Raw genomic sequence first — 23,591 nt, forward strand, 5'->3', positions numbered from 1 at the left:
CTGGCATTTGGGACTTGCTGGTGGCTACCCCCAGTTCTCCATGCCCCACTGCTATACACTTCTGTTCAATTTCCTGACCCTCTGTGTATCATCCACATCTCTTCCCATACCTGATCCTTCCCCCTTTCTCCGCCTCCCGCTCCTCTATTCCTTCCAAGTCCTTAACACCCTCTACCTCATATGAATGTTTTGTACCCCCTTCTGAGAAGGACTGAAATATCAATATTTTGGTATTTCTTCTTCATCTGCATATGGATGGTACGTTGTATCATGGGTATTCCGAACTTTTTTCCTAATATCCACTTTTCAGTGAGTATATACCATGTGTGTTCTTTTTTAACTGGGTCACCTCACTCAGGGTGATACTTTTTAGCTCCATACATTTGACTAAGAATTTTATAAAGCCACTGTTTTTTAATAGCTAAGTAGCACTCCATTGTGTAAATGTATTACATTTTCTGTATCTATTCCTCTGCTGAGGGACATCTGGATTCTGTCTAGCTTCTGGCTATTATAAATAAGAATGTTGAGTATAGTGGAGCATGTTTCCTTGATCCAGGTTGGAGCTTCTTTTGGGTATATGCCCAGAAGTGGTATAGCTGGGTTCTCAGGTTGTACTGTGTCCAATTTTCAAAGGAACCTGGCAGATTGATTTTCAGAGTAGTTATACCAGCTTGCAATCCCACCAACAATGGAGGAGTGTTCCACTTTCTCCACATCCTCGCCGGCATCTGTTGTCACCTAATGTTTTATCTTAGTCATTCTGACTGGTGTGAGGTGGAATCTCAGGGTTGTTTTGATTTGCATTTCACTGATGACTAAGGAATTTGAACACTTCTTTAGGTACCTCTCAGCCATTCAATATTCCTCAGCTGAGATTTTTTTGTTTAGCTCTGAACTCCATTTTTAACAGGGTTATTTGTCTCTCTGGAGTCTAATTTCTTGAGTTGTATATATTGGATATTTAACCCTCTATGGAATGTAGGATTTGTAAAGATCTTTTCCCAATCTGTTGGTTGCCATTTTGTCCTATTGACATTTTTCTTTGCCTTACAGAAGCTTTTCAATTTAATGAGGTTCGTTGATTGTTGATCTTAGAGCATAAGCAATTGTTGTTAAGTTCAGGTAATTTTCCCCTGTGCCCATGTGTTCGAAGCTCTTCTCCACTTTCTATTCTATTAGATTCCGTGTATCTGGTTTTATGTGGAGGTTCTTGATGCACTTGGACTTGATCTTTGTACAAGGAGACAAGAATGGGTCAACTTGCATTCTTCTACATGGTGACCTCCAGTTGAAACAGCACCATTTGTTGAAAATGCTGTCTTTTCGCCACTGGATTGTTTTAGATCCTTTGTCAAAGATCAAAGGACCATAGGTGTGTGGGTTCATTTCAAGGTCTTCAGTTCTATTACATTGATCTGCCTGCCTGTCTTTGTACCAATACCATACAGGTTTTTTTTCTTCCTTTTTTATCACTATTGCTCTGTAATACTGCTTGAGGTCAGGGATGGTTATTCTCCCAAAAGTTCTTTTATTTTTGAGAATTTTTGGTTATTCCAAATGAATTGACAAATTGCTCTAACTCTATGAAGAATTGAGTTGGAATTCTAAATTTTCATCGGGATTGCATTGAATCTTTAGATTGATTTTGGCAAGGTGGGTCATTTTTTATTATAATTTCCTTGGCAATCCATGAGCATGGGAGATCTTTCTATCTCCTGAGATCTTTGATTATTTTTTCTTCAGAGATTTCAAGTTCTTGTCATACAGATCTTTCAATTGCTTGGTTAGAGTTACACCAAGATATTTCATATTATTTGTGACTATTGTTAAGGATGTTGTTTCCCTTATTTCTTTATCAGTCTGTTTAATTTTGAGTAGAGGAAGGATACTGATTTGTTTCAGTTGATTTTCTTATCCAGCCATTTTACTCACTCGTGGTAAGATTTCTTTTCAAATATGTCTATTTTGTAATGCCTGCTGAACTGATTTGTTAGGGTACAAAAGGTTGTACACAGATTTAACTAAGTTAACCATTGTGTAATGGGAAGATTATCTGTTATGTTTGTTGTGTCCAGTGTAATTATTAGAGTTCTATAAAGAAGGGAAAGGAGTCAAGTAGGTGGTCATGTGGCTTCAGCAGCAGAGAGAAGAAAGGAGCAGATTAACAATGTTATCCTGCTGTCTTCAAAGTGGGAGTAACAAAGCTGTGTAGCATTTCTCTGCCTTAGGAAAGGTAATAAATCAGGTGAAAATCAGGTCAGACGTAATACAGGAATATCCAGATCTTGATTTTAGAACTTCTGGTTTCCCTTACTCACTTCTAACTGCTTAAAAAACTATATATAAGTTTAAATATATTTTATTTATTCTTTGAGATGTTCATAAATGAATATAGTGTATTTTGATAATACTCCCCTCAACATTCGGCAAAATCCTCACCACCATGTGTCCCTCTTTTTGAGTGCATTCGTTGCTACCCATACACATAAAGATCCTGGCCCACCTCCAGCAGCAACAACCTATGTGAGACCATATATCTAAAGGAAACAGGGTCCTCTCTTCCAGAAGCCAGCTCCAGCTGTCCAGTATCTCATCAACTAAGGGGGAGACTTCTTTAGCTCTTTTCTAGTACATGGTAAAACTCTAGTTATAGTCATCATTCATGTGCAGGCAACAAGACTTGTGCAGACAAGTATGGCAGCTCAGAACTGCTTGTAAATCATTTCTATTAATTATGTTTTCCTTATTTTTACTTTTTCTAGAGGGACAACACTTTCTTTTTTTTTTCATCTTTATTAACTTGAGTATTTCTTATTTAAATTTCGATTGTTATTCCACTTCCCTGTGTCCAGGCCAACATCCCCTAACCCCCTCTTCCCTTCTCTATGGGTGTTCCCCTTCCCATCCTTCCCCCATTACCGCCCTCCCCCCAACATCAAGTTCACTGGGGGTTCAGTCTTTGCAGGACCAAGTGCTTCCTCTTCCACTGGTGCTCTTTCTAGGCTATTCATTGCCACCTATGAGGTTGGAGCCCAAGGTCAGTCCATGTATAGTCTTTCAGTAGTGGCTTAGTCCCTGGAAGCTCTGGTTGCTTGGCATTGTTGTTCATATGTGGTCTCGAGCCCCTTCAAGATCTTCCGTCCTTTCTCTGGACAACACTTTCTTAAACAGCCTAAGGACCCTAAAATTCTAGTTCTATTACTCTGTGGGTTTTTCCTGACTCAAAGTCTGGGAGGTATAGGCATAGTTGTACTATTTCCTTTTTCTCAATTTTTTTCAATTTAATTGTTTTTTATAGGAGTACACTTTCACTGTCTTCAGACACACCGGAAGAGGGCACAGATATAATTACAGATGGTTGTGAGCCACTCTATGGTTGCTGGGAATTGAACTCAGGACCTCTGAAAGAGCAGCCAGAGTTCTTAACCACTGGGCCATTTCTCCAGCCCAGTTGTACTATTTCTAAAACCACATGTTTAGAGTGCCTGTGTCTATTATTTTTATACTGCTATGTAATAATGATATGCTTCCTTGTGTTTTAATAGCATGCCTCTCCCTTCTTTCTTCACTTATTTACCTAGTAAAATTTGTTCAAGAAAATGTTGAAAATGTGTCACGGTCATTCAACTACCACCTGTTGACTCCTTCCAAAAGCAGTCTCAGGATTTAGAGGTCTGTATAGGCAGGACTCCACTTCCTGACCCAAAACCTTTGTGAGGTGTCTACTGTTGTGAAACAAATGAAATAAATTTGGCAGCTTGTCACAGCACTGATTTATACTTCAACAGTTGCACAGCTCATCAAATTAGTAGACTTGCCTGGATTATCTGCCTGAGGGTCACCTGCTGTGGTGTCAGATTGTTAGTTTGATAAGCCTTGTGCCTGTGGGTCCTGGAGAATTTTGGTAAACTAATTAAGGTTTCAAGATACTCCATGTGTTTGTGTCCTGCCACTTTTCCAACAGTCCACTGAGGTCTGTGTTCTGCATACATAGGCTGCCTGTGTTCTTTGAGGACGCTTTGTAAGACATCTTCAGTCCCATGGTCCATTAAATTGTTGTTACACATCCAGCATATCAGGACTAAGTTTCCTATCATCAGCTAGAGGAAACTGTGCTTATAAATGAGTCATTTAATTAGATGGGCTCCCTGTCCAAATCTGCTTCTCATCCAGCAGACGCCGAAGGACAGAACCTCAGGGTGAATATCATGAGTGCATCTCAGAAATTTATCACAGCTACCAATTTTCAGATAAAGATTTCGAGTATGATCATATCTTAGGGAAAATCAATAGTTGTAAAAATATCAGAAAGTTATGGTTTTAGTCATAACAAAGTTCTTTTTAGAGACCATGCGATGTTTCTGGATGACTATCTGATAAAATAGTGTTATATTAGCCAAGTTTGAATTGCTATAACAACACCTGAGATAACTGGAAGGGGGAAAAGACTTTTTCTTTTCTTTTATATATTGTTTGTGTTGTGTCTCTGTGTGTATTATAGTGTACTTGTGTGCATGTGTATAGACAATGTGCTGTGTGTATATATGTGTATATGTGTGTTTTGTGTATGTTGTAGGTGAATGTATATGTTGTGTGTGTGTGTGTGTGTGTGTGTGTGTGTGTGTGTGTGTATTGGTTCCATCACCTTTTCCAAGTTTAGAAATCTTAATTAGATTGATTTGCTGCTTGGGGACTTGTGGTGACATGAGGCATAATGTTAATAGTTCATAGATGACAAATTCAATCTTGAGTGGCCAGGAAGCAAAGAAGAAACAGAAAAGGTTAGAGCTTCTGTATCACACTACTGTATGACAAGAGGCCATTAAACCATACCCAACTCCTGTCCCTTTTCTTGTTCTTTGTTTTGTTTATGTTTTAAAGATGTGGTGCCATTAATTTCTACCTTGTCCACAATACTCTATTTATCAAAATGTTATCTTGTAATTCTGTTCATCCTGACTTCAGTTCTCCATGGTGAACCCCTGGGCTGGTGCTAAGGACCTGAGATTTCATGGTGCTGAGATTGTATCCATGTTAATGTGGATGGTAAGCAAGCGCACTACCTACCAATTACATTTCCTGTCCAGGAAAACACCTCTTCAAGTTTCGGGCCTTTTCAAAAAGTGCCACAGCTTGGAACTTGTGAATCTCAGGACCACTTATCCAAATCATAGCAGAAAATGTTAGATTAGCAGTCTAAGTGGGTGCTTCAATCTCAGCAGACTTTGCTTCATTTATCAAAATCAACGGAATGATGCCTAATGATAGTCTGCTGTATTCATGTATTGGTCCTAACCCAATTCTCACCAGAAAGACTTCATTCAGCAACGATGGAAACAGATACAGAGAACCACGGCCAAATATTAAGCAGAGTTTGGGAAATACTGCCGAAAAGGGGGAGTAAGGATTGTAGGATCCAGAGGGGTCAAGGACACCACAGGAAAACCCAGAGAATCATCAAACCTAGGTTATAGCGCTCACTGAGATTGAACCAATAATCAAGAACATGCACAGGACCTAACTCACTCCCTCTCTATAGATATTATATTTCTATGGCTCGGCGTTTTATGACTGGTAGCTATTTCCAGTGCTTTTGCCTCTTCTGGGGACCTGGTCCTCCTACTGGGCTGCTTAGTCCAGAGTGCCTAGCCCTATTGTCACCTGGCATGTCATGTTTAGTTAAAATCTCTGGGAGGCCTGCAATTTTCTGAAGGGAAACAACAGGAGTGTATTCAATACATTTGGCACAACAATGCTCTTGGAAAGTGCAGAGTCAGAAATGGAGAAGAGATTTTAAAACTACAGTTCAATGAAAAGTAGAGAGGCGTTTCATACCTGCAAGCAAACTGGAGAAAAGTTGAAAAGGATTATTGGAAAATTGCCATGACTAGTTAAATACTGTATCAAGGTTGTTGATGCCTCTGAGTCCTGGACAACTGCTGATGAACAGCAAATAAATATTCTGCATGTTAAAGACAAGAGTCAATTTTTAGATCATGAACTAAAACTTAAAAAAAGAGACATCCTGATATTTGTATCCTACTAAAAATATATTTCACCAGACAACACTTATATTTTCTGAAAAGTTTGTGGTTAAGAATGTTGCCTTAATAATTCAATTCTGGAGCAATTTGTATTGGACATTAACTCAAAACATCAACTTTCCATGAAGATCAGAAATTATTTACTATTTAGAAAAGTATCGTAGTATTGTAAAAACTGTAGTCCTACTGCAGTGAGCATCTCCTAGGACTTCAAGTCTCAGTACTGCATTTTGTTTGAAGGATATTGGTAAGTAAATGGCTGACCTTTCATGAGAAAAAGTAAAAACAAGCACAAAGATATGGTTGACAGGCCATTGCACACAGTTAGGGTTGCAATAAGTAACTAGTATGACAAAACTTCAGTGAGCCAGAAAGAGAGGTAGCAGAGAGGGTTGGAAAAAGAGTTATTATACCATAACACAATTATTGACACTTAGATACTATTATAAATATAATGACAATAGAACAAAATGCTACCTAATTAGCACTTTTCTGCAACATATATGGTGTCAGATGTGTATAATCCCAACACTCAAGAATCCAAGGCAAGAAGGATACAAGTTGGAGGACTATTTGGAAAATACAATTATACCCTGACTCAAATTCAGACATGAAAATTAATATGCTCAATTCTGACTCTTACAGAATCAAATAATCAAAAGATAAAATGACCAAATTCTTCCTTTCAAAGACCATAGAGATCCTACAGTCACATGTCTTAAATATCTGCTTTGGCAATGATACTAGTATATGGCCTGATTCTTTTGGTTGATAAATAGTCTCAAACCTTTACTACCAGCATTCAAGACATTGAGGCAGGAGGATCTCTAAGACTTTGAGGTTAGTCTAGACTACATAGTTAGTAAAAATCAAGCCTTGCAGAGTGAGGTTCTCTATATCTCTAAAAAATAAAGTGGTGTTATTAAGAATTCTGTGAAGAAAGATGTTTTTAATAAATCAAACTGCAAATAAAGGGTGCAGAATGTTTTATAATAAAGAATATGACCTTCAAAAACCATCAATTGCCCTAAAGCCTTTTGTCTCTCTTAGAAGTAAATCAACATTTAATGAATTATACAAATAACCTATAAATTGAAATGAGTCAGTTCTAATAAGTACCCGTGAAAAGTGAATTTGAAATTATCTTTCCTGATAGAAAATCAAGGAAATCCAGACAAGTCCTCATAAATAAATGTTTATTTTAATTACAATGATAAAAAAGGTTTTCTCTTGGGAACTGTAACAACACTGGACTAGGAAGAATTTCTTAGTTATTCAGCCATAAAACAATGTTTACAGTTAGATTTATATGTACATAAATGTATTCAAAATCATTAAAAATCTTCATTTTCATTGAAAGAGGAGCTAAGACTACAATTGTTCCATTTTATGTGTGGTAAATATCCATTTTCATAAACAACTCAAGGAGAAATGGGATATTGATTTGTATTTAACAAGGACCTAATTATCTAGTTAATTAAAATTTAATAAGTATAAATAATTGAGAACATTTATGGTGCAATACAAATCCTCAAGTTTCAAATTCTGGCCTGAGAAAAGTTAGTGGTAATAAAGATTTGATTCAGAGGGTCTGCAGTTGAGAATTTCTTCAATACTTTGGGGGTTTGTGTTCAAATCTATCTTACCCAGGCATTGATAAAAGGTTCTATTTTGGGCTCTGATATTTTCCTCAATCTGTATTTTTCATTCTTGCCACAAATTTTGTACTGCAGTCAAATTTCTCTGATATACATAATGCTGTGTTGTATAAGTCAAAAAGATGGTCAAATATTCTTAACTTATACTTGTGATAGTTTTTTTTATCTATTTAGTAGATTTAACACTGCTGCTTTAGCTAGTTACCAGACTTGATTGACTGAAGACATCCCAAAATAATTTTTCGACATCTCACATCATCAAAATTTCAAAAGCTATAGGGATGGACTGAAAGTCAGAGCAGAGATGAGCCCCTCATGAGGAGCCTTTCATGCCTGTGTATTAAGGACTGTTGCTCTTGCACTCTTTCCTTCATGGGAATTGCCCAGTGATGGCCTCCATATAATTATGTCTGTCACGGTAACCTTCCAGATTCTTAAAAGTTCACTGTAACCAAGGATAATGTGCTCATGCCAAGATAGTGAATTATACACATATACCTGAATATAGTCTCAAATTTTGGGGTTGTAACATGGAAAGTTTTAGGAGCAGACTAGTTCTAAACAGCCGACACAGTCCTAGACACAATCTGCATGCTGAATAATTTCCTTTCTTTCTACTTATCGTAGGAAACATAGTGTTCGTCCACAAAAACATACATAACAGCCGCCCCAAATCATGCCCTCTCTTTCACATGTCAGTTCCTTCCAATTACTGCAGAACACTGCCCATTTATTTTTCCCTAATATAATACCCACTATTTATTAAAAATAAATAAGTAAACAAATAATAAATATCTTATACCAATTGTATATTAACATGGTCATCTCTATTCAAAAATCTATAGCTCTAATAAAATCTTGTCTACATACTTACTAGATCTACTCTCCTGTCCTTTCCAATTCTTTCCAAGGCTTGAGTGCATAGTCACACATTCCTTTTATTTTCCATTCCGTTTTTATCTCACTTTAAATAAGTTTATGGCTCCATCTTTCCTTGGTAGTGCAAATATTATAAAAAAGACAAACAACAACAAAAAACAACCTCAACCCCACCTACTCCCCAAAAAACAAAACCTCCCTGCTTGTTCCAGGGTTGTAAATTTGATATACTCAACTCTTTCAACAACTGGCATGACTATTATCAAACTTTTTCTTTGTGGCTTTGGGGTTAAGACAGTGTCTCATGCAACACAGACTCACAATGGTGTGTAACCAAGGGTATCGTCAAGGTCCTCCAATCTCCATGTCCCAAGTATTTTGAACATAAGAATTTATCACCATGAATTGTTTACTTTTTTATTATTTTAAATAGAAACCCTTTCATGTTTCTATATGAAGTACTGGCACCATGACAACTACCATTTCAACTTCCAAAGTGTTTATTTAGCTGATTCTAAACACCTTTGTTTCCAAATGTTTGTACTCAACCTGGCTTCTAGACCATTTTCCAGAGAAGTAATAGTAAGTCATGGCTTTCTGATTATAATCTCCATCTTAGGCATGAAATCTTGTACTGTGTCATCCTCCATGATCTAATACCAAACAGTACTGAGATTTATATTTGCTTCTCATAAATGTGAGAATTGTGGTATGTGTGGCACTACATGCAAAGAAATATGAAACTTGAGTATCTATGTCTCATAGTTACAGGGTTTTACAAATTTCCTTGATGATTACTTTCACCCGAGCTAACACAATCTCCTCCCTGACAATTACTTAGAATATTGTCTAAATAAACTGCCTCTTATCCTTTAGTCTATTAATCATCTATGAACAATAGTAGCTCCCAGAAGGAACATTTTAAAACTTAAAATATAAATGATCTTTGCCACATCACATAATCCAATGTCCTGTATCATGTTGAACTTGAAGTTTTAGAGTGGCCTGCAAAACCATCTTGTGTTGCCTGGAACCTTCTCTGTGCCTTACATTGGTTTCTTAGTCATCATTTTATGGTCCTAAGTACAAAAGTCCTTTGCTTACTTCTGTGCTTGTAATAGCCTTTCCTCAATGCTGTGGTTTTAATGTTTGTGCCCTTCAAACATTAGTAACCAATGCGATTCTATTCAGAGAAGGAACTTTAAGGAATAAATGAGCTAGGACAGATGCTTTTGTTAATATCAAGCCTCATACAAAAGAAGTTTCACACAGCACTGGGTCTTCTTAGGCGCTCACCTCCCTTTATAAGAGGTCACAGTGTTCAAGAAGATAACTTTGAAAGAGAGAACAAACCCTCTTAGATCTTAAGTCTCTCTGTGCCTTGATGTTAAACTTCTCAGACCCCCTAATTAATTGGAAAAAAGCTAGTTCTTAAGAAATTACCCTGTTCAGGTATAATATATGATATTGTAAATGCAATAGAAAACAGCACGAGAGACAAGAATTTATTTTCTACTTTAACTTCATGCTGGTTTCATTCCCTTTCTTTTCTGAATTATATTGTAGAATGAATGCCTGATGTTAGAATTTATGTCTTTATTGTTGCAGTTTAGCTTAGTTAAGTGAATGATTACAATAAAACCCCCAAACCCAGGGAAAATTAGTTATATATTGACACATTTCTTAATATGTAGATCCTTAAAAAAACAAACTTCTTAAATTCAAGTAGCAAAAGAATCTTTTATCATTACTTTTTCAAATGATTAAAAGTGATGAATCATATAAATTTATTAGCTGAATTGAAAATTTATTGATTCTTGCTGGTCAGCCAAACCCGTTTCAAAGAATTTAGAATGATCACTGGCCACATTCTATCTTTTTAACCTGTCATTTAGTGATTTTATCTATACCCTGTACTTAAAGTTTATGAGTAGAATACTAATATGTAAATTATTTTTTGCCAAGTTTGAAGTTCATAATAAGAGAAAATATCTTTTCTCTTCTAAACACCAATGTTGTATTAGTAATTTATCTGTTGTGTTAAAGTGCATTTGCAGACACCAATCTCAGACACTATTGCTGATGCCAAGAAACGCTTCCTGACAGGAGCCTGTTATAGCTCTCCCCTGAGATACTGTGCCAGAGCATGACCCAATATAGATACCGATGCACTCAGCTAACTATCAGACTGAGCATGGAGACCCCAATGGAGGAATTAGGGAAAGGACTGAAGAAGCTGAAGGGGTTTGCAAATCCATACAAAGAACAAAAATATCAACCAATAAGACCCTGCTGCCCCGACCCCCTGCTCCCAAGGACTAAACCACCAACCAAATAATATACATGGAGGGACCCAGCTGCATATGTAGCTGAAGACTGTCTTATCTGCATCAATGGGAGAGAGCCCCTTGGTCCTATTTAGGCTCCATGCCCCAACATAGGGGAATACTAGGGCAGTGAGGTGGGAGTGGGTGGGTAGGTTGGGGAGGATAAGGGACAGCGTTATGGGATTTGAGGAAGGGAAACTAGGAAGGGGATAACAATATATGACATGTAAAAAAATAAAATAACCAATGAAAAAAGTGTATAACTAAGAAAACATAGAAAAATGAGTTTATTTGGGCTTATGTCATAGAATGTGTGATGGTGGACCACAGAAAGCTTGTGATAAGCATAGTGGCTACAACAGTAGCTGAAAGTTCAAATCTTAAACTTCAAGCATGAAAAAGACCTAGAAAAAAAATCATATCTTAAAATTCCCAAATCCTGCAACCAATGACAGACTTGTTTCAGGAACACAACACATTTTAAATCTTGGCGAACAGTCGCACCAACTGAGGGCTATGTCCGCAGAGGCCCATGAAGCATTCTATATGTTTAATGTCAGCCATCAGCATGAAAAAGACATATTTATGAAGAAATAAGTCAATAATGATATCTAAAGTTGTGAAATATAGTTAATTTTATATTAACTTTATATAACTATGATTGTATAATTTTAATATAAATTTACTAATATTTCTATAGATGTCCAGGAAAAAACATTTGTAGACATTATGTCTACATTTAATTTTTGTCACCATTTAATTTATATTTAATATTTAATATTTGTCACCATACTCATTACTTGTTTAAACCCATATATAATCCAGAGGTAAAGACAACCCAAATAAAACTACATTCATTAATAGAAGTAAACGAAGATGCCTAGATTATTAGTTTAATACAGCTTATGTATTGGAGAAATAAATATTCCACAGAGAGCCTAACTGTTTCTTTGAGAAGTTATTGAGATAAGTAACACTGAAAAGCTTAAATTTCTTGACCCTTCAAGAGCCATATTTAATAGTAGCATATATTTTAAATATCAAATCTTCATGACTTTTCCCAAAAATAATTAAATGAAATAGTTATATTGGGCATTTACACAGAAACATATTCTATGCATCAGTGATTCAAATGAGTTTTTTAATGGTTTAATTATTTTTAATTGTAATGATAACTTCTTTTCTTTGTTTCCCATTAAGACCAAGTTTGATTTTAGGATCATGACACTTCATAAATATTACTAAAATCTCTCAGTTTTTAGGGTTTCATACATTGGGAAACAAGTACAAGTTTCTAGTTCTTAAAACTGTCAGCCCACTTTTTTGTCAGCTCCTCATTGCCTTTAAAAGCCTCTACATATAAATCTCTGTGGCCAAGGAAAATCAACCACGAAGAATTATTAATGAGGAGAGGGGATCGATGTGCTTTTCTGTGAATAAAGAATTTGACATTGATTTTTGTGGGTTTTGTTTCCTCCCCCCCCCTCCTCCATTTATATTCTCTTCGGCTCATTTCTAGATAATTTATATTGAATTGTTTGAAGCTCATTAAAAAACTTTAACATTTGGGTCATACTTTCAGTGAATGCTTAGTGGGTGGAAGAGTAAAGAGCTAAATCCATAATCCCCCCAAATCTTTAATTATGTTACCTGTTGTGGCAAAGGTTTTTGTATATGGAATTTACCAGAAAGATGCACCCACAATGGATCCTACCACGAAGAGGCCAGGAAGACGAAGCCAGGGAAGATGTGAAAGAAGTCAAAGAAAAAAAAAGACAGAGAGAAATAGTTTAAAATTTGAAAGATGGAGAAAGAACTGTGGAGATTTTCAAAAAGCATTTATGACATTTTTATTTAGCCTGTAGTCTATGTAGAATCTCAGGAAAAGAATAGAGAAATTATTATTTGGAAGCTTGATGAAGTGTTTTTCTGTTTGTATATAGTAGAGGACTCACTGTTGTAGCAAAGAATGTATTGAACACAATTTAATATTTAGTATTACCAGCATGAGCCACCATGTTGTTGTGATGGATTTTGATAAAAAAGGAATTAAATAATTCCAAGGCGTAATTACTTTTACTATCTAGGAAAATGTGACTTATACAATTTGCTCTAGCTGTGAAAGAAGAGGACGCTTAGTGGGAACAATGATCTCATTCACAAAACATTCTTCTTTCACCATAAAAAAATTTACATTTTAGAGCAAAAACGTGACGTTAGAGGGGGATAGGATGTGAAGTCGCTGATTGCCTAAGCATCTCTTTATACAGAAGGATTGTGGGTCTTAAACACTGTGGATTTTAAAGCAAATAATTCGGAGGTTCTAAATTTGATATCATGACCCAAAACTTAACGCATGAAAGAAGAATTCGCAATTTTAAATATTTGATAAGAAGCCCACTAAGCATTTAAACGTCTTACACATTTCTGTAAATGAGCCAATTTCTGTGACTCGGAGTTTAGAACACGGTCATTAAATCTCCAGGCAGCTCTGCTCCTCGGTAAGTTAGAGTCTATTTTGGCTCCAGGTCTTGCGCCTTAGGGTGACAGACTGTGGGTGACCATCCAACTGAATCCAGAACATCTGGAGGCCAGATCTCCACGGAGGATAAACAGCAGGGCAGGGCCAGCAGAAACCATGCCAGATGTGCAGTAATTATTGTATTTGCAGGGAACTGGCTTCTCTGTACTTTGTCAGTCTTCGCACTTTTTAAACATATGATAAAAAATGTGGTGCTTCGTTAGGGTTTCTGGCAGCCTAAGAATCCTCTGTGGATTCATCTCTGCGAACAAAAAGGGGGTGGGGGCACTTTTTCTGTCAGTGTCTAAATCTCAGAAAGAAACTTAGCAAATAAGCAGTGGGTTGTTAGAAAGAGTTTAGAATTGTTAGAATTTCAAAACGATTCATAAAAAGTGCTAGGAAAGACTGATGGTATGTTTCCCCAGGTTTGTGTTTTAAATCAAGGTCAATGCTGATGAAGATAGGGAGGTAATCTTTAGCATAAAGCACAGAAAATATGACCCAATTTTGTTTCATTTCAAACTCTTCAACAGCACTAGGAGAAATCATATATTGATTGATATATTGAAGAACCCAAACCTTTAGTGTCTAGAAACTAGTAATAATAAAATGTAAAAATACGGTGGTAAGACCAGTGTATGCATAAGGCAATGTCAGGATAATATGAACTTATTCTTATTATGAAATCGCTTGTTCACTAGTGTGTTTTAAGCTAAAACTTCTTCTGTTTTATCTAAAAATTCTCAAGGGTAAGATTCCTGGAAAAACCTGTCAAGCACTTTTCCATTATACAAACACCAAGGGCAAACTTTACCTGACTGCTTGACTGTTTCATCCTCCCTGGCCTCAACTCTAAAGATGAGGTGGAAATAAGTATAAAAAATAAATAAATACAAAAAATGAGAGAAAACATGTAGATGACTAGATCCACCTCACTGTTCCTCATGTGTCAATAGAACAATAAATCTTCCCTAAATTTATGCCCACATAAAGAAGGGCTTTGTTTTTGTCTCCCCCCTCTCTCACTCTTTCTCTGTCTGTCCCTCAATCCTTCCCTCACTCTGCTCCTTCTGTCTTACTATCTCTGCCTTTTCACTGTTTTCTAAGTCACTAACTCTATATCGGTCTCTGTCTCTCTCTCTGTCTCTGTCGTTCTCTCTCACTGGATCTCTATCTTTACCTCTTTTCCTCTCTCCATTCTGTCTCTTTTCACTCTTTTTATAATCTATTTTTCTATTCTCTATCAACTATCTACCTATCATCTATTATCTATCTATCTATCAATATATCAATGTATCCATTAATCTATTATTTATCTATCATCCATCATCTATCATCTATCAATCTATTTATCATCTATCAATCTATTAATGTATCAATCTATCAATCATCTATCTATATATCATCTAATATCTATCTATCATCTATCAATCTATCATCTATCTATCAATCATCCATCTATCTATCTATTATCTATCATCTATCTTTCATCTATCATCAACCTATCTATCATCTATCAATCAACCATCTATTTATCAATCATCTATCTCTCTATCAATTATCTATCCATCTATCTATCATCTATCATCTATTATCTATCTATCTATCTATCTATCTATCTATCTATCTATCTATCTATCTATCATCTATCTAGCTTTCTATTATCTATCATCTATCTATCATCTATCATCTATCAATCAATCTATCATCTATCGATCTTCTGATGTATCTATCAATCATCTCTCATCTATCTATCTATCTATCTATCATCTATCTATCATCATCATCTATCTATTATCTACTTCTCTAGCTCTCTATCTCTGTTTATCTGTCTCAAATAGATGTGCTGGTGGAAAAGAATATGTGCAGGTAAGTGTGGAAGTTTGATCCTAGCTTTGAGTATAATTTCTTATAAGCCAACTCTTAGTGGTTTTTGCTTATTTTATATTGCTTTTTAAAGAGAGTTTGTCACTGGGACTTGACGCTTGCAATTTACATTGGTCTTTCTGCATAGTGTGTTCCAGGGATCCACCTGTCTCTGTGTGTCTCAAGTATTAGGCATGTAGCTCACAGGGCAGCACTTGGCCCTTTGCATTAGGATTCAGGTTCTGTTTGACGTTCTCCTGCTTACATAGCAAATGTATTCTTACTGAACTAGCTCCCAGTGCCTACTTGAAAACTTTTGTGCTGATAAAAACATATATTTTAAAATTACAAATGGCTAAAATAATTTATTAGTTTTTATGAAGATTAAGAAAATAGAAAATAAATCAATATTTTCAATACATTGAATATTATTAAAATAAGATCATGACAAGCATTCAGAAAAACTATTAAATTGAGTAAAAATTAAAATTGCTCTTTCTGATGACAAGGTATTGCAATCACATTGATGAGTATATAATTTGAGCTGAATGCTTTTTTAATCTAATGTAATGGTCAATAGAGAAAAAAACATGAAATTTTGTCTATTCTTTTTGAATCATAATGTTTAGTAAATTTTAATTTTGCAAATTAAAGCATTTATAGACTTATTTGCAAGAAATCCTTTTTAAGTAAGTTCTGTTGTGATGTCAATAATGTTAAAAAGCACAAGCCATCCTGGAAGGTGACTTTCTCAAAATGGGTCTGTGTTTTCGACCAAAGAAAAGAGATACATAAAAAGTATGTGACTGTGAAAGTTCAAATGCATCGACATTTCAAAGAATATACTCTTTTCTTGCATACCATACAGCATTTATGTCTAAGTAACAGTGGGTAGGCATAGCTTAGACAAAATACAACATGAGAGAAACTCAATACTTTGGAAAATGTACCTGGGCATAGTAAAAAGGAAATGGTTCTCAACATTCATGGAATTTACATATTCATTGCTGTTTTCTGCTGCTACTAAAATAATAATAATATACACAAAATAAGAGAGATGAACATAAAAATGTGTCAAATTTCAATAACAAAATTTTAACTTTACTTCCTGTTTACTACTATTGATTGATTAAACCAGAGGAGTTCATTGTTGGGGTAGGAAGGACTAGAGTAGATATATCAGCACTTAGCTTGGTTGGAATGTCTTGACTAACTCATTTGGTGTTGAATAGAAAAGACTATGTGAGAAATACTATGAAGTGAAAGGGATTTAGACTATAGTGTCTAAGGGGGGAAGGGGGACCATGAAACAGTGATAATTATATAAGGTAGATTATAGGAAGACAGGAGAGAAGATAGAATTTGGGGAGGCATAACTTACATTAAACCCATTTGCCAAAGCCATATGAAAATTTACAAATGCAGATATTTCTGAACCATGCATATATAAAGAAATTAAAATTGAGTTAAATGATATCAAGGCACAATATCCCAACTTCAGATTATATACTACCAAATTAAAAAAAATCACAATACCAAAAATAGACTATCTCTTTTGAATTTTTACTTAGTAGAGTCCCATAGGCCCAAGAAAATTGTTGGAAGTTTACAATGCTACTGTTTACCTCCAGAGCTCAATTAAAAATAAGTCGGATTTAACCCACTCATTATCATTACAAAATACATCAGAAAACTAAGACTTCCTCTTCTTTCTTCTGCACTCACTAAGCTACTCATACAGGCTTCACTGAGCCTTCCAGGAGCTTCTACAATACATTTTTATGACCTATTTGCATTTATTTATTTTTATATTTCCTCGAAACTATAATACTTTACAAGACTGCAGGTCCTTAGCATACAAACTGTATCTACACTTCACTCAATATTGTGTTCTGAACTTTCAGAAATGCCCTGGGTATAGAACAAGACCTACTATATCGATTAAGTGCATAAATCATAGGGCTGTCCTCTCTTACTTTATAAATTAATACTCACCATTTCGAACACTATGAGCTTCTTGTTGCAATGTTGGACTACTTATTAAAGACATTTCCCCATAAAATTAGATGACTGAATTGTCAAAAGAAATAGTAAGAAGACACAGTGTGATCTGCAAGACTATGAAGTGTTTGCAGAACTTCAGTTTTTCAATGATCACCTGATAGCAGTCGTACAGAAATAAATTGCAAATTGTTCTTATATATATTTCCTACACTGGTTTAATTATTCTGTAGGAACTGGGAAAAGTAACAGAAATTTACTGAGTGAAAATATTTCCTGTAGTTTACTGTGTGTGGATTCTTTTTATTTTATTCCCACATCACAGATGAGTCTGACATTGACAACAAAATCACTAGTACATTTCATTGTAAGTACAGGATACATACATCTGTAACTTTTGGAGCCTTTGTGATGTTTCTTCACAGTACCTTCTGAAGTCAAAGGTCTTCAGAGCAAAGATGAAAGCTGGAGATGGACTCAGTAGGAAGCAATTGCACACAGTGAGTTGAATTGTACTGAAAGAACAATCTTGTGACGATGGGTAATTTTCTTGAGTCAAGCTGACATACTGTGAAAAAGTCAAGTGACCATAAACAAAAGCTTAATATCCCAGTAATGTCAATGTTTTACATTCTCAGTAAGACACCCAGTTATTAATTCATTATCAATTCATTATCATGGCTACTTTATTTCCAATCTACTTTTAATGAAAACATGCATGTCATATAGACTTCACTCTTATAGAACCTAATGCTCCTCCTTTCCGAGTCTCTCACGTGTCTATTTAGTACTATTTTTGTAGTACTTGTAATTTTCAGCATGACCTAATGACTGGGAATTTTAAAAATCTGGTAGTGAGTGGCCTGGTGACTTGGGAAATAGTGTTTTCTTTATGTGTAATACAGAATTTGCGTCTATATAAGAAATTAAGTATAAATAGATTATCTTAAGACACAGTGTTGTCAATGCAAAAGTAAATGTAGCAACCCACAAGAGGCTCGAGAAAGCTTCAAATGCTTTCATAAAAAACCACGAGGACCTAATTTTTCAATTAGCTGATAACATGAGCTTTTTGAGGTTTTCCATGAGGCATTCAATGTGAACATGAAGGGCTTTCATTATTATACAGCAAAGGATTCACACTAGGAAAATCCTTCCCGCGAATAGAGAATTTCTTGAGAGAGGTAAAGTGGCCATGGTGATAATGGTACCTAATTTCATCTCAGCTGTGGAATGGAAGTGTGTATTATTCTTCTTTCATAAGTGTCAGAACATTTCACCTTTATAATACACTGTAAATAGAAATTTTACAGCATTGTAAAATAATTTTAATCAACTCTATCATGATTCACCTCTGTGTTCCACAACTAATATGCTTAAACCATCAATAATTCATGATACAAACTGACTTATATTTAATAGATATACTCCTGATATCGATATATGTCAGTATGTTTTAGTCATGAAACTCCCAGTTATCACTTCTGCACTGAAATACTGTAATGAACATGGTTATACAAAAACTCAATTTAAGTTCACTTTAAAAGATTTGAGCCGAGGAAATAAAATTGAACGTCGTTATAAAATCACTTGAACATTCTAAGAGCAAATAAAAATAAAGTATAATGGAGTTTTTTCATTGTTGATTCATTTTGGTGGAATATTTTCCCTATAAAATGTTCAAAATAAATTTCTAAGAACTTTGACTTTGTAACAAGAATTACTCTTGGGAGATCTAGGAAGTTTTTGTTTTATTGGTAAACAGTTCATTTGACAATCTATATAGTTTCTGGGTTATCCTTTCAATATATCGATTTCTTTTCAAACATAACAGTGGATGTCTTTATGGTTAGTGAGAATTCTGATATTAGGACATCTTCCATCTCTGTACCTAACCATTAAAGGCTTTTCATGTGCTTATAATAAAGACCACCAAGTGTTTGGAATTAGCAACAGGGATTCTTCATCTTTGAGATGGTTGCTTACGTATATTGCCTATTCTTCAGAATCCAATAATGTAGTCAAATTCACATAACTTACTTACTATAAATTTTGGACAATGCTTGAGCCTATGTCATATTTCATATATGTATGTAGATGTGAGTTATGCACGCACATGTCTGTATATGTATTTATGCACTAGAGAACAATGTCTGCTGTCTTCTTTATGTACATCCACCATGCTTGTGAGGTGGGATCTTTTACTAAACTTTGAATTCACTTGATCTGGTAAATCAGCTGACTAACAAGTTTTCCTACTTCCGCATCCTCAGTATGGACATTACAGGTGCATGTTAGCCCATGTCAACCTAAGCACATCTGTCTGTAAGACCTCAGGTTTGAGGATCTTAAAGAGTGAGGGGGACTACAGTCCAATGCTGCAGACAACTCTACTTCAATTTCAGTATCCTTTTATGTACAAATGTGACAAAGAAAGCAATAATCCAAGGAAGGTTGTTTGATTTCAGAAAACTCGATCAGAGAAGCATAAATGAGCTCCAGTAAGTTCATCCTAAATATTAACAGGACATCCTTTTTCCAAGCTTTCTCAAGATAGACCAACTTAAACACACTTTCCCGAATGCTCTATATAATATCTGGGAGAGCACAAACAATGCAGAAGGCCACATCCAGATTCAGGGTACACCACAGAAAGCAATTAGCTCATTCGTTCATCAGACTAGGTTCTATAGTTTTATGCTCTGACACTTAAACATGTTTTCTGACTCTAATAAGTTGATCATGTGGTTTTGTCTTTCAATTTGGTTATACAGTAAAATACATGTATTGATTTGCATATGGTAAAACATCCCTGCATCTCCAGGATGAAGCTTACTTACAACAGTAGGCATACCTCTTAAAAGCACACTTTTACATGAATTGGGAGGGATTGTCAGTTAATAAAGTGTTTACTGTTTAATAATACTGTATAAAAGAAAGTTGTCCATTCAATATTTCTACAAAAGATTGACCCCGAATGCTAAATGGAATATCTGTGGTATGAGTTATAGCAAACTCGTGGCAAAAACCTGGTAGTGGATACAGGACAGTTATTAGTTTTCTTAATATTTTACAGGGTTACAGAATAGTAACAAAAAAAGCCCTAAGTAATCTGAAGTATTTAACAAAGATTTAAATTTTTCATGAGGAATACAAATTTATAGGGTTAATCTAATTTCATTTTGTAAAGAAATCTTTTTCCTTTTTTCTTTTAGAAATGAGAATATCGTCAACATAATACATAATAAAAACAAGAGGAATCAGATTTTTAGCTCTTTTAAAATTAGTTACAATAAACTTTTGACATGAATTTGTACTTATTCCTTTACTAGTTCAAAATTTATTACAAGCAGAATTTGCTTAAATTCATGATTGATAAATTACAGATAATTTTTCTATTAATATTCTCACCTGTCATTTAGATTATGTTTCAATGCTTTTTAATTAAAGTTATAGGTTTCTAGAAATATATAGGTTTAATATTTGAATTTATGGAAATACAAGGTTTACAAAACATGAATAAAATAAAAATAATATAGCTAATCCATCAGAATATTATTACCTCAATTCACTCTCTTATACCTTTTGATGTATAGGTGTCTTACATATATACATACTACAAGACGTTTATGAAAGAGCTTTTAAAGTAACAAAGTCATACAGTGACATTTACATAATTTGTGCCCTGATTCGACTCATTTTTAGTAATTTTTTGATATAATGAGTTATTTTTGCAGTAGAAATTTCAAAATTTCTGATACATAGCTTATCTTCTTCACATTCTGGCAGAAATTTGTTTTCAAATAATTATGTTCTTATTCAAATAAGGTCAATAGCAAAGTGTTTTTCAAATTTGCTTAACAATATTTAATCTTTTGATCTTTTAAGATTTTTTTCAATCTTAAAAACATGTTTTATTTGTTATTAACAGACAGTGGGATTGCTGCAAACAAATGCGATTCTTCTAAGTTTTAAAATGTTTCAGTAGAGAGATAACTTAAAAGGAATTTTTTTCTAATAAGCTTTACTATAGTAAGAAAAATATGTAAATGTTATTAGCTGAATCTTCCTGTTCTCTTTTGTTCGCACATTTTTATAATCAAAAAACATGGTTGTCTGGGGAAAAGATATTTAACCTTCAACAGCATAGCTCCTGCTGTTTATTCTTTTGAGAAAATCCCCTATTTCTGACACTATAATTATCTCAACACACATTAATTGCTGTAAAATGCTACTGTAGGTAAGAATATACCACAGGGAGTCCCATGAGTTACCAACTAATCAAAAATGCTATTTCCACAATGGAAGGACTAATTTCCAAAATCCATGTTCAAAGTTTCATGTGTGTGTGTGTGTGTGTGTGTGTGAGTTGTGTGTGTATGTGTGTGAGTGTGTGTGTATATGTGTGTTTATGTGTGTGGGTATGTAGGTGTATGTGTGTGTCTGTGTGTGTGTCTCTGTGTGTATGTGTGTGTATATGTGTGTATGTGTGTGTACGTGTGTTTGTGTACGTGTGTATGTGTGTGTATATGTATGTGTGTGTATGTGTATGTGTGTATGTGTATGTGTATGTGTGTGTGTGTATCCATGTATTATTTATTCATTTTCTTCACTCCTGCTTATTTGTCCTACACAGTGATAGTGCTCTGTGTGTGTGTGTGTGTGCATGTGCATATGTGTGTGCATGTATATGCATGTTTTATTTATTAATTTTCTTCAGTCCTCCTTGCACATCTTCCCAGTGATACTGCACATCTTCACTAAATGTTTTAGTTTCTATTAAAAGTGCAACAGAAGAGAATAGCAGTAAATTGAATAAAAATAAATATATTCTAGAATAAGATGAACTTAACAGTTTTAAGGAGTGATTAATATATGTACATAGACAGTAGAGTAAAGAGGACAACTGGAATACATAATTAAACCAAGAATACAACTTTAGGATTTCTGCCTTTAGAAGAACAAATTAATATACTCGTTTAAGGGAAATGTCTGTAGTGAATCTACGTTGGTATTTAAGCAATTTTAAATGTGTGGCAAACCATCTGCCAAAATAGCATTGATTTTGCAATCTGATTTCTATTAAAATTAAATGTATGTCTCTTGCATATTTAGCATTTACCTACTTAGTCACGTATATTCATATATATATATATATATATATATATATATATATATATATAACATTTTGGTGTTTTCTATATTCTCTGCTCAGGGAGTGGCACTATTAGGATGTGTAGCCTTGTTGGAGTAGGTGTGACACTGTGGGCATGGGGTTTAAGACCCTCATCCTAGCTGCCCAGAAGCTAGTCTTCTGCGATCTGTCTTTGGAACAAAAGATGAAACTTGCTGCTCCTCCAGCCTCATGCCTGCCTGGATGCTGCCATGCTCCCACCCTGATGATAATGTACTGAACCTCTGAACCTGTAAGCCAGCCCCAACTAAATGTTGTCCTTATAAGAGTTGCCTTGGTGATGGTGTCTGTTTATAGCAGTAAAACCCTAAGACAAGCAGTTCTCTTGGCAATTTATTTGTTAAAAGAAGTACTTGTGCTTTCTTTTTTATGGTTTATGAATTTGTAGTTAATACCAATCACCATACTACAATACTTCTCTAAGATGAGGAAATATAATAATATTTTAGTTTAGTAACTGAAGAAAACCAGAATCCATTTTTAATACATTAAAACTATGGTCATGTGCTGGAGAGATGGCTCGGCGGTTAAGAGCACTGACTACTCTACCAGAGGTCCTGAGTTCAATTCCCAGCAACCACATGGTGGCTCACAACCATCTTTAATGGGATTCAATGCCTCTTCTGGTGTAGATATAAATAAAATAAAAATAAATCTTTAAAAAAACAAAACTATGGTCATATTTTGTGCTGTGGTTAAGAAATTGAATAAGATTTGGAGCAGATATTCAAAGTCTTATGGCCTTATGATGTGTTACAAAGATACACAGCCTGACTCAAAATTTACAATTATTAACCCCACATTTTAGGAACGTCTTGTAAAATATTAAATAGGATAGAGTAAAATAATCAAGCATATTTCTTCTTCATTAAAATTAAAGGTTAAACTAAAGCATTGAGCCTCCTTAAGACCATCAGCCCCTTACTGAAGCACAGTGATTGTGGCAACTGCATAGGGTCATTGTTATATCTGTCAGCCAGAACTGGGGATTACAGGCAGAACTTTCAGGACCATGTAGTACTTGTATGTCTAGCACTCTTTTTTTGAAAAGTCTAAATATTTTAGTGACTTTTGAAGTAGTTGTGAAAGAATACCAAG

General features: G+C 34.9%; 1 long non-coding RNA gene across 3 annotated transcripts in view; it reads right to left on the reverse strand.

The window, feature by feature from the left end:
- LOC102547440 (uncharacterized) overlaps window positions 1-23,591 on the reverse strand; it is a 247,423-nt gene that overhangs the window by 12,784 nt on the left and 211,048 nt on the right. The window contains exon 10 of one of the 3 annotated variants that reach the window (XR_015638540.1): window positions 17,686-17,867. This is a non-coding gene — a long non-coding RNA (uncharacterized LOC102547440). Of the gene's footprint in view, window positions 1-17,499; window positions 17,868-23,591 lie in introns of those variants that run through there. The other 2 variants (XR_015638554.1, XR_015638536.1) reach the window with 2 other exon arrangements.

Source organism: Rattus norvegicus, chromosome 15 (genome assembly GCF_021556685.1).
Source record: "Rattus norvegicus strain SHRSP/BbbUtx chromosome 15, alternate assembly SHRSP_T2T, whole genome shotgun sequence".
NCBI lineage: Eukaryota > Metazoa > Chordata > Mammalia > Rodentia > Muridae > Rattus > Rattus norvegicus.